This window comes from Eucyclogobius newberryi, unplaced genomic scaffold, assembly GCF_026437365.1.
Source record: "Eucyclogobius newberryi isolate DKJ021-1_F unplaced genomic scaffold, fEucNew1.0.hap1 SCAF_15, whole genome shotgun sequence".
Lineage (NCBI taxonomy): Eukaryota > Metazoa > Chordata > Actinopteri > Gobiiformes > Gobiidae > Eucyclogobius > Eucyclogobius newberryi.
In genome coordinates, this window is record NW_027315779.1 from 15,543,999 (window position 1) to 15,556,102 (window position 12,104).

Consider the following 12,104-nt stretch of genomic DNA (forward strand, 5'->3'; position numbering starts at 1 on the left):
TTTATCACAGCCAGAGCCAGAACTATTTCAGAGGACAGTGCTTAATTAAATAGACCAGCGATCAATGTTTTTTCTCAAGTGACTTCCAAGCTTCCAAAGTCTGTCTTGGTTTCCTTTTGCTGGATATGCTCACATGGATGTTGAGTGCTAAAGATTACAGACTGAACATAATCATAGCTTTTGTGTTTTAAGTTAACGCTGGTGTAACTCAGAGAGAGAGGGGGTTTCAGCCACAATGCTGCACTGAGTCTCACATGCACAGAATTACAATCATGAGCCCAGTGGATTCACAAATGTCACATCATTGAAAGTACTATGTTTGGATCAGGCACTCATGGAGCACCTGGACAGTAAGTATTAGTTGCAGAAGGCCATATATGTGCATGTTGAATATATGTAAAAAAACATCCCACCAGCCTCAAATTAGTGTGCATTTTTATCATGCAATTATCCCACGGTCCATTTCCCATGTGTCCATTTTCTCTTCATTCAAATGCAATATATTTTATAGGTCACATCAATAGCGATTGATTGAGAGCTGTTAGAAGTCTCTCCATCCACCAACAAACTCTGTCATTGTTCACGACCAAAGAGACACCAAATGAATGCTATATTTCTTTGGTTCTTTGAATTAAAATGAATGGCTTCAAGGCTCTGGGTAAAAAGAGCCTAAAAGAACGTATTAACTCGTAATGTCTATGGAATGCATCCTGCTAAATTGCTTTCATTGTGCATGACATCTTGAGAGAATTATGGGAAATTATTGACAAAACGTCTTTTCTTCCTGGGCACTTAATCTGAAACGCTCAGTAAAGATTTTTGATCACATACTGTGCACATAAACGCCACAGTTTCTGATTTTTCAACAACAGTCAGGTTTCAGACAAAGCTCTAAGCTAAGCTCAGCAGATTGTTTTCAATTGAGGATTTATTTTTATTTTTCAACGAGCTGAAATATTTGATTTATCAATTACACAAAATTTAATCTTAACCATTAACTTTCTACCACCTCAAAGATCATTTAACAAGACCTGGTGGACATATGAGTTGATCCAGTGTTGCCGTTTTGAAAAAGTAAAAAACAGTGAGCAGTGGTTCAGCCGATTCAACTGTATCTGCAAGTTAGTTCATCAACACTCCAAAATATATCATCCATCCTAGGGAGGCCCAGCACCTCAGCCGGCTCCTCTCGACGTGGAGGAGTAGCGGCTCTACTCTGAGCTCCTCCCGCGTGACTGAGCTCCTCTCGCGAAGCAAACTCATTTCATCCGCTTGTATCCGCAATCCTGTCCTTTCGATCATTACCCAAAGCTCATGACCAAAATATGCTTTTTTTTTCTTATTTTTTTTTAAAATCCATGGGTTTCAGAGGGATTCAAATAAAGCACTGTTGCCACAGCAATTAACAATTCAAAATAAAATGTTATATCTTTAAAATATCTGTTGATTGGGCAAAAGTCATTGAAGTCTCAGCTATAAACAGCAAGCTGAAGCCTGAGCATTTACATGGGAGACTTGAAGTTTCAGTTCTGACCTGCAGCTAATGCTGGACAAATGCTGCAGAATTGGCCAGTTCTCCTATTTATTATAAAAGCCAGACACAAATATAATGAAATAAATAATGATGAGTAATTAAAGGGTAACTTTTTTGGAAGAGAGGAACCTGCTTGCCTCTATGGAAAATGTATTGCTTTGCCTAGAATATTTTATTTATTCAATTACAAATGTTTTTGTTGACTGTGAGCGGGGTCACCTTGCCATAGATCTGAGCTGTAACTTGGCCTGGTGTCATTTGCTTGTCTCAGTCTCCATGAATATAGATATGTTTAATATCATAAATGGATAAGCAAACGAATGTTGTTCTTCACACATTGAATTGACATTTTCATCTCATTTTGCCCTTCCTTTCGTCCACAATTTATCCACACTTGGGACTGCCACAACAAAGACTTATCATATTACCTTTATCATGAATTGATACAATATTGCACAAAATCTACCGGTAATATCAAGAACTATTCTTGTTTGGCTCTACTTTGATGGACTTCGACACCAGTACGGTTACAAATCTGAAAATGGCTCCTGCACCTCCGCAATTTCACCAAACTCACTCAATGCTGTGTTCACACTGGGGGCCACAATCAACAACCCACTTTTACGCACACTATTGGCTCATGCTTTTTCTATTAATAACAAAGTGCAGCTATCTAAGTTTTATTTATCCACCTAATTCTTGTAACTTGTTTGCGTCTGTGACAGTGATAGTAGGTCTATTAACTTGTTGCCTCCCGGGTGTCGCCACGACTCTGGGCTAATGCACAGTGTGACCGAGCAGAACCATCTTCATTTTCCCGCCATAATGTGTCCTTGCTTGCGGCCAGATTGCTTGTGCCCACTTACGTCTTCTGGTGTTGTGTATCATTTCGTGTCTCCTCTATCTTGAAAAAGTACTTGCCATCCTAAAACATTTCCCCTGATTTCTCGTTTTTGCTCATATCGATCGTGCCTTCAAAAGCCTCTTCCGCTGCAGTGTCAGTATTGCGTCATGTTGCTGAGGTCTCATCTTATTTCCCATTTGTGTTTGGAGATGTTGTTATCTTTCTGCACTTACTGGTACGCTTTGCACTTGTATTATTTGTACATCTAAACAATTTCACCGAAGCAATTCACAGCTGCTCACTGACATTTACTTGCTCTTTTGAACTGAACATAAAACAGTGAAAAACCTCAAGAAGAGCATTGCTGCAGTACATGGTGTGTGTAGAATTATTATTATTATCATTATTATTCATTCTATAACAGCCCTAACTGAATAATAACAATTTTGTCAATATGTTTTGATTGATTTAGAGGAAAAGTCATTTGAAACGATAATTTTTAACATATTCAACACATTGAAAATGCATAGAATGGATTGGGGGTGAAATTGTGGATGGATTCACAAGTTGGTCCTCTATACAGGATAACACAAGATTCAAACACAGGTGCGTACAAAATTTACATCAGACATGTAAAAATACTGACGTACATGTAAATTTTGTACGCACCTGTGTTTGTAAACCAATACAAGTATTACTATTAATATTATTACACAGTGTTTTTCCACCTTCAAGGCACTAGGCAATGTGGGTGAAGAGTTTTGCCTAAGGGCACAACAACATTCCCTCTAGCCCCTGTGGCACCTAGTGTTCCAGTGCCCTGTCGTGCTGAGAGCTGACAATATCGAGCTGCCATGGCCACCTTTTATGGTTTTTTAAAACATTTTGTTTTCAATCCATTATGAAAACACCAGAACTGAACAAAACATGCTGCAGTGTCCAATGACCAAGAAGTTACCCTCAAGTTTTCATTTCTGAGGTCATCAGCCTTTATGTGCTGCTAAAATATTATAGTGTCGTCTTCTGTGTCAGAATCGCTTCACTGCACACACATAGTCCATTATTAAACACATATAATGTGGACTAAACAAACAATACATTTAGCCTAAAAGTGATTGGAAATACATCTTTTATCAGTGATTAAAGCAGGAGCACTTGACCAAATCACTAAGCAGCTTTTTTTCTTAGGTGGTCCTCCCCCCCGTTTCACTTTGTTTCGCTGTCTGAAAAAGCTGTTAAAAGCTTTGCTTGTGCCCATGTGAATATAAACAACGTGCCAAAGGATTTTGAGAGCTAAGAATAAGTTAGATAAATTTAAGTAAATATCTTGTATTCCTTTCTTTTGCAAGTTAAAACTTGGAGTTGCAGTTTTAAACTTTATTAGTTACTTTCTCCAAAAAGCAACAAAAAAATTGCCAAAAATGTTAAGGCATTATTCATACACAATACTGATTGTTTAGCAGTTAACATCTCAAAATCTCCACTGGTTTATAAGCATTCTTATTGTTCCACATAATCATAAAGTCTAGATTCTAGTTGGATTTCCAGCAGAAAAGCACGACTGAAACAGTGTGAACTATCAGACTGCTGTGGGAAGCATCGCTCTGCCACATCATCCACTTTTAATCGGGCAAAAAAACAACTCAACAACATTGACCGTGAACAAAAGCAAAGCCGGTGTAAATCCACCGTAATGATTTTGTGTTTTCATCCTCTATATGAGGGGCAGCCATATTGTTACATTGGCAATCACAGTTGTTATTACTTTGAATCATTTTCTCCATTTATTTCCTCAAATTATTTCACACTAACTCCCCAATCAGATCAGATCAAATCCATCTAATGAGCTCCATAGTGTGAAATAGACTGCTGCTGCCGCTCTATGGATCACTTTCTGTCATGCCCCACTTATTAGGCGACAAATCAAGTCCTAATATGGATACAGTGCTTTACCACGACCTATTCTCTATTGATAATAATAATCGTGGTATTGTTCAAACTAATTCCATCAGACTGGTTCCCAAGGTCTCAATTTGTTTGACTGGCATTCACATTTATTATCATTTGTCCTCTGAATGACATTCCGATTCCATTCCGTTTATGTTATTCGAAGCGCCTCTTGCATATTTTTTCCTTCCAGATGAGGTTTGCTCTTGGCTCCGATTCCCTTTACCATAGGCTCCGAGCTAATCAAAGCCTTCTCCCTTTTTGCTTTAGATGTTATGAACGCAAATTCCCTACAGCACCTCCTTATTAGCCCTGAGTTTAAAGTGGCACCAAAGTCAACAGGCAGCGCTTGAACAGAGACAGTTCGTTCATCTTGCAAAACCTCACGCACGGGGGACGGTGACTTTGTCTCTGACGGCTCCTCTACCTGCATCACAGTGTCTGCTGCAGATTAGTGGCAGGTGTAAGACTGCTGTAACACTCCAGACTCAACATGGCATTGAGCTTATCCAACATTATTTCAAAATAGAGAAATAAGAGTTTTCAGTGTTTAAACTAGATTTTTGTTCTCGCCATGGTCATGTGTATTACCTTGGTACATTGGCAAAGTCCCTGGACATCTGCTTGTGTATTATTGTAAGGGTTAGCATTTATATATAACTTTGAATAAAGATTGACCGGATTAGATAGAATGATAACCTATATTTACCAGATATTTATGGCGTTTCCAACTTGTTGAAATCCATGGGTCAAGCTCAGTATTGTAACGCATTCAAGTTTGTCTAAGCCTGCACAGTGTTTTTGTGCAGCTGATGTGACGCAGTGGACCCTGATGTTGCTCTGAGGCTGTGGCCGAGCTCAGAGGTTATTCAATAGTTAAATGAATGAGGTGTCAGAAGTGTTCAGTTGGGCCGCTGGGCAAAATGATTTCTTTGTCCACCTCTGCCTGGCTTTACGCTGCTATTATCGATTATGATGAGGCGTTCTCCTCTCTGGGTATTACAATATTGATCCTGCCCAGATGCAAGAGAATGCTGAATAGAGTTGTGAACATTTTTGGTAAAGGGAAGATTAAATGGGACCAAAACAGACCAAACTGTAATAACTGGGAGCTTTAACAGTAAAGACCTTTTAAAAAGAAAATGTCCCATTTTGAGAATCTGGCTAAGCGTGTGTGTATTAAAATAGTTGGCAGAGAGATTAATACTTGCTGTGGTCTCTCTGGCCCATCAATTTATGAGGCTTTATTGGACAAGTCAGTGTAGCATAAAATGGGGATGAGAGAGAAAGACATGCAGCAAACTGTTGTAGCCAGAATCAAACCCACTACGCTGCAGCCGGCTGCACATGGAACCTTTATTAAAATGTATAAAATCTCAATTCAAAATAAAGACTATCCAATTACTTTTAAATAATTAACTAATTCAATTACCTAATTTAAATAATTATTTTATGTGCCTCAAAATTAGCTGTAGTGTAAGAATTTAATCACTTCTTGTTATAATCACAGAAGTTAATGTTAAGGTACACTTGATTGTCCCCGTAGGGAAATGTATCCTCATCTCCAGGTCTTTGGCATAGGCAGGTCCACCTTCACTGGAGGTGGCAGAAGTGTCCTCTGGTGAGATATATTCACCTCATTTGTAAAGACTTTAACATGTTGATAGTGACATCCACCTGCAGCTCACTGTCTGATCGATCAAGATTCATTCATTTTAGTGCAACTTGGCAAAAACCCTATAAACAGAATTGGACAGGAAGTAGTGACTCTAACTGTTGTGTTTGATGCTTTACAATCATTCTAAGAAACACCAGCTGGGGCTATTGCTGCCCCTATGAATCATGCAATGGTTGGAATCCAGTTGTTCACCAAAAAGAGACTTAAAAAACAATGTAAAAATAAAATAATTTAGAATTTAGAAAATAATTATATGAACTTCTACAACCAACAGCATGAATAAACATGTTCTGTCTTGAATAATTAGCTTTAATTAAGACACATTTTGTGTTATTACTGATTGAATCTCACTGGTCTCCAAGGCTCTTAGGAGGCTGCTTCTCTCACATTTCTGTGTGTGTTTTGTTCGTCCTCAGGTTGGAGCATTTAAATGGCAGCGGCCCCTTCATAAACTCAGCGGTCCCTCGGTGTGCGACCTCAATTACACTGTCACAGATTACAGCTCACAATTACTACAACTCTTAATCTGAACTCTCCTCTCTCCTCACATGGTTGCACACTGTTTTCTGTGTCTTAACTTGAGGATTCAGTGGAGGCTTGAGCACTCTATCTGAGAATGTCTAATTCTTGGATAGAGTGCTGAAGCCTCCACTGAATCCTCAAGCGTTTTGCTTCTTGAAAATATTTGCATATTTAGTGTGACATTTCTATCTCTCTGGCAGTCCTTCCTGGTTTATATTTTTGAAAATCTGAATTTTTATCTTCAGCACCAAGTTGCATATTTAATGGTGCAGGGCATACTCCAAATATTACAAATAATAAGGGATTGATTACTTTACTTTAGCGTGTAAAGGGCTAAAGATGTTAAGGGCTAAAAACCAAGTCTTTTGATTGAGAAAGTACATCATTAAAGACTTATTTTTAGCATATATTTCTGTTGTGCCAATATTTCAGGCCTCTGTGTGAATGGGCAGATTTTATGAAGCTGTGTTGATCTCTGTATGTGAGAGATCATAAATGAACGGAAGAAAAAGTTGGAAAAGCTGCGTCTCCACCAGAAGAAAGAGGATTTGGAGCTCTAAGGCCCTCGTCTGTATCCTCACCTCGGAAAGATATCCCATCGCCTCACGTTCGCCTCCTTTCTTACAATCCTTATCCTCTGTAATTCTCCACATTCCCCGACATTTCAGTGCTTTCCGCGCACTATCCGCCGCGCTGGAGAGAACAGAAGAAGCTATTAGGTTACATAATGCATATCTGAAAGAGCCTTTGCCATTGTGCAAGGGGAAGTTAAATTGTTCAAACAGACGTTTTATCTTCCATCTAACTTCAAGTCTTTCACTTTATCCAGAAATCTACACTTTTGGTCATTCCACTTGACCTTAACTTCAGCACTTTCTACTATTCTCTTCTGGTCACACCAATGTCACATGCACTTTTTATTTTCTTCAATCTTTGTTGTTGGTTGTTGAAACATATGCCCTTTTTATTATTTTGAAACGTATATGCTAGAATTCAGTGGACACAACTCATAACTCTCAGTCACTGCTCTGGGAGCGAGTGCATGAAATCGACAGTATTACACGTGTTGCATCATGTTCCTGCCTGGGCTCTATGCTAACATATAGAAAATATTGACTTGGGTTAAATAAAGTACAAAGGCACCAGTAGAAAGACAACTTGGATGACATTTGAAGTATAAGACTATATCACATTACCCATAGTATGTATATTACTACAGCTAAATGACAGTAGTTATATTACAGTTATTGCTGTGGTCTTTCTTCTTAACGGAAAGTTGAAAGTAAATGATCATAACAAATCTGTTGAAGGTGTACAAACTTTAAAAACACAACGCGTTACATTACGAGAGAACCAACGGGCAGCGCTAACGTTCCCTCACGGAGCTAATTGAATACAAACAGTACTTCCTCGTGTGATTATATTGGTGTTATATTGTTGGCTGACTCTGTGTGGGTATCAGGGCATTGGGTTTAACAGGGCAAAGCTCTCACTCATCACCTTTTGTGCTTACGCTGACAGCTCTGCCCTGTCCACTGCAGCTCATTACTGACAGGGTTTTATTACTGAGGCCACTTTTAAAGACACAACGCAAACGTGTCATTGTTTATTGGAAAGTTACATTCAACATGTTTAAATATTTGCTATATGTACAGTATAAATTATATATCTATATTTACCTGTTGTTGCATTTGGCCAAAGGAACTTCTCTGGATCATATCCTAGGCTCTCCTCCATCTGTGACTTCTCGTCTCTCAGCACTTGGACATGGAGCTGGCTTTAGCACTAACAGTCCTAAAAGGCATTCCACATCATCACCAAAACATTGTATTTTGCTTGCTCAAAATCAATGTTAATGATAATGTCCAAATTATCATAAATTATTTTTTGTTTTTTTTCCATTACTTCCCTCTAACAAGTACTTTGCATAATGATGTGGTTTATGGATTTTGTGCTTTTTGTCCGCTGGAAACTTGTTTGTTGGCATCAGACCACATCATATCTATCTGAGTATATCTAAAGTCGTCTGTATGAATGAAAGTGCTCCATCTGTCTCTGGCCGTCGCTGAAATAGAGACGTCTGTATCACCGTATATCCTTTGGTGGGTATTATATACACGCTAAAAAAAGAAATATAATCTCGCACATTTTTTGATGACGTTTGGGAGGCAAATTATATCAGATTATACTGTGTGATTTAAAAGGAGAAAAATGTGATCGAGAGGTCTGAAGTTAAGACATTATAAAACCAAAGCCACAGGCACAATGGTGAGCTCTCAGAGAAAGTGAGACAGTAAATCAAAAGTATGAGATGGGCCACGGGGTCGAGCAAACATTTAGACCACAAAGGCAAGAGGAGTAATGGAGAAGTGTCCCACTACTGTCTGCTCCAGGTCTTTCTATCAGTCGCATACGCTTTTCAAATCAGAATCTCCATGAGCTGCTGGGACTATGAGGTCGCATAAGGAAACATCTGTTACAAAATACAAGGGTTTAAACCAGGTCTGAAAGAGTCAATCAAAGGAAACATAATCACATTTTGAGAGTACCGGGTTATAAAGACCTGTCAAATATACACAAGATCACATATCTAAAACCACAAAGACACATTTTAAAGCGGTTAAGTTGATATAAAGACGTCGTGTGCCTGCGAGGCTGAACAAAAACAGTTCATTACCTTCTCTTCTATATTGTCTCTTTTATACATTGACATTGCATCTCACAACACTGGCTCAATTATCTGTGAAGCAGCATCAGGTCTATATCACACAACTGGCTCGAGGCTTGAGGGTTGGACGATACAAAATAAATGTTCTCACCACAACAACAAAACCTTGACAGCTTTGCCACTGATCTGGAGACGTTTCCCGTGTAGTCTGGATAAAAGATCTCTGCACAAGGTTGCATGCATCATTCACACCATAAATATATAAAGACGTATCGAATCACAGCATTTTGGACAATTTTTTTCTCTACTTCTTGATTATATGGCAGTCAAATGAAGGCGTTATTATCATCAGCAGGTGACAAGGCTGCCCAAAAATATGTTAAAATACCAGCAGAACGTCACGACCTTTGCTGCAACAGGACAAACTCAACACAGACACCTGCACCTATTCGTCTGATTGGTTTAGCCTTTCTATGTGCTAATGTGTTGCTAATGTGTTGCTGATTGGGCTAATCATCCAGAGAGGTTTTGAGCAGTGTCAACAATCTGTTTCACATAATAACCTTACTCACTGTACTTGAACTTTGCCAACGTGTTTGCATCTGAAGTCAATGAACTGTCCAGGTAACTCACATTTTATTATTAGATTATTATTATTATTATTAATATAAAGGAATATAGGGTTTCTCAAGGAGGACTTCCAATCTATCCACTTTGGTATTATGGAGCGATAATATATGCTTTGTTAAGCCCATGTAAATATTAAGTAATAACATTATAAACTGGTATTATTTGATGATTTCCTGATATTGCTGATTCCAAAAATTGTGCAAATGTGTAGTTCTATCGCTGTAGAATTTACCCTTAAATTATTATTATTATTCTTCATCTTGTATAATTTCTAGTTTTAGTTTTGTTAACATTGAAGTTGAATTGTTTTCACTGTTTATTATTTTGAAATAGAAAAGAAATGGCTGGTGTGCTGCACAACTCATTCTTCTTCTTTTCCGTGGAACTGTAGCCTTTTCCTTTTAAGTTTGAAAAGTTTCAGTCCACACAGGAGTCAGCCAGACGTTCACATATCTAACGAAATACTGTGGTTTTCTTAATTAATAAGCAAGTGATCATCCGTGCTTATCTTTGTGCAGTACAGGGAATGGCAGAGGAGCGAGGCGGCTCCTGAGGCGGCCCTGGCTTAGCCCTGATTACTGTCACTGTGTGCAAAGAGGTACGCGGTCTAAACCTGATCAGGCGCTCTGCTCTGACTCACTCTGCTCTTAGAAGTGCTAACGCCACTGTACATGGAAATCACAGCAAACTTTTACCACAAGGAGGATTACAGTGACATTCTGATCATAAATCAAATAAATGTGTTTCCATTTTGTGTATTTAGATTAGATCGTTGTACAATCTAAATGATTTGCTTTGGATCGACACAAAAATAAATTGATAAATAGACAAAGGTAACTATTTTTAAACAATTTATTTTGAATGTAAAGCTCTAACAATGGACAAAAGAGGATAAATACCTGTGTGATAAATGGGACAGGTACAAAAGGGGACATACAGCATGCCAGATTTGTGTGTCTTACTCTGTTTATATCATATAAAAACAATAAAAAATATAGCCGCAAGCGGCAATGATCGGCCCTCGCCGCCACGCCGCCACGCCGCAAGAGGAGGGGGCACTAACGCGCCCCAATTGTCCTTTTAGTACGCCTACTGCTGAATCTGTGACGCTGTCACATCTTCTCCCCTTTGTTTTACCATTCAAAAAGCAATTTTATTTTGAATTCTTGGCAAAATGTGCGGCTTTGCCGCACAGAGACCGTGACTCTTTGAATAAAAATGTGGATAACCTTTGATGGTCCACCCCTGAAGATGAGTCTCACCAAATTTCAGGTTAATAGGGCTAACGCCCTGGGAGGAGTTTGTGAAAGTCTAAAGTGTAAACATGTTCTGGCGATTTCCCCATTGGAATAACATGGGAGGGTTTGGTCATCGCTACGGCAAAGCCATAACAATTATGACATGGGTCTCATTGACGTTTTTGATGAGGATGCCAAAATTGAGTTGTGTGTCAAATTTCATATAATTTCGCAAAACTAAACATTTAACCTCCATATAAAATCTGTAGGGGGCGCTGTGGCTCCAAATTAATTTATTTCACTTCAAGTAGGTTTAGGGCAAAGAGTTTAACAACTGATTCTAATTTGACGCAATTCGGACTTTATCTGCGCAAACGGCAGAAATGTTAAATTTGGGAGATTTCTGAAATTCTAGCTACAGTTTGCGGCTTCGCCGCACAGAGACCGTGACAGGTATCAATGTAATTTGAATAACTTTTGATGTCCCACTCCTCAGTAGCATTTTCACCAAATTTCAGCTTTTTAGGGCCAACGCCCTGGGAGGATTTCGTAAAAGTACGACGTTTGGAAAAACTTCCGTGTCATGCTTAGCCATTTTTGAAGCAATATGGCCGACATTTGGTTGGGCGGACGGCGTTGCCCTAATAATATTTTTTACTTCTCTTGTCATCATCTACCTCTGCCCATCTATCTCATCTCTACCTTGGGTCGTCATCCCAATGTAAAGTGCTCGTTTAGTGCGCACTTTTGCACGGGCTTCGCCCGTTTACAACGGTAATGTTCCATTTTCCTACTACTAATTAGTATGCACGGGGCGTACGTGAGTGAAGGAGTGCGTTAGTGAGTGTTTGGAAGTGGGCGAGCGCTTCGCGCTCGATTTCGTGCGCACTACGTGCGCACTTTCGCAGCCGTGCTTCGCACGGCCTTACGGGACTAATAGGCCTCTCGCCAGCTTGCGGCGCTCGGGCCTAAAAATAATGTTTTTAAAAAGAAAAAGTTGACATTTATGTATATACGGTCAACTCATTATTTGAGAGTGTGTT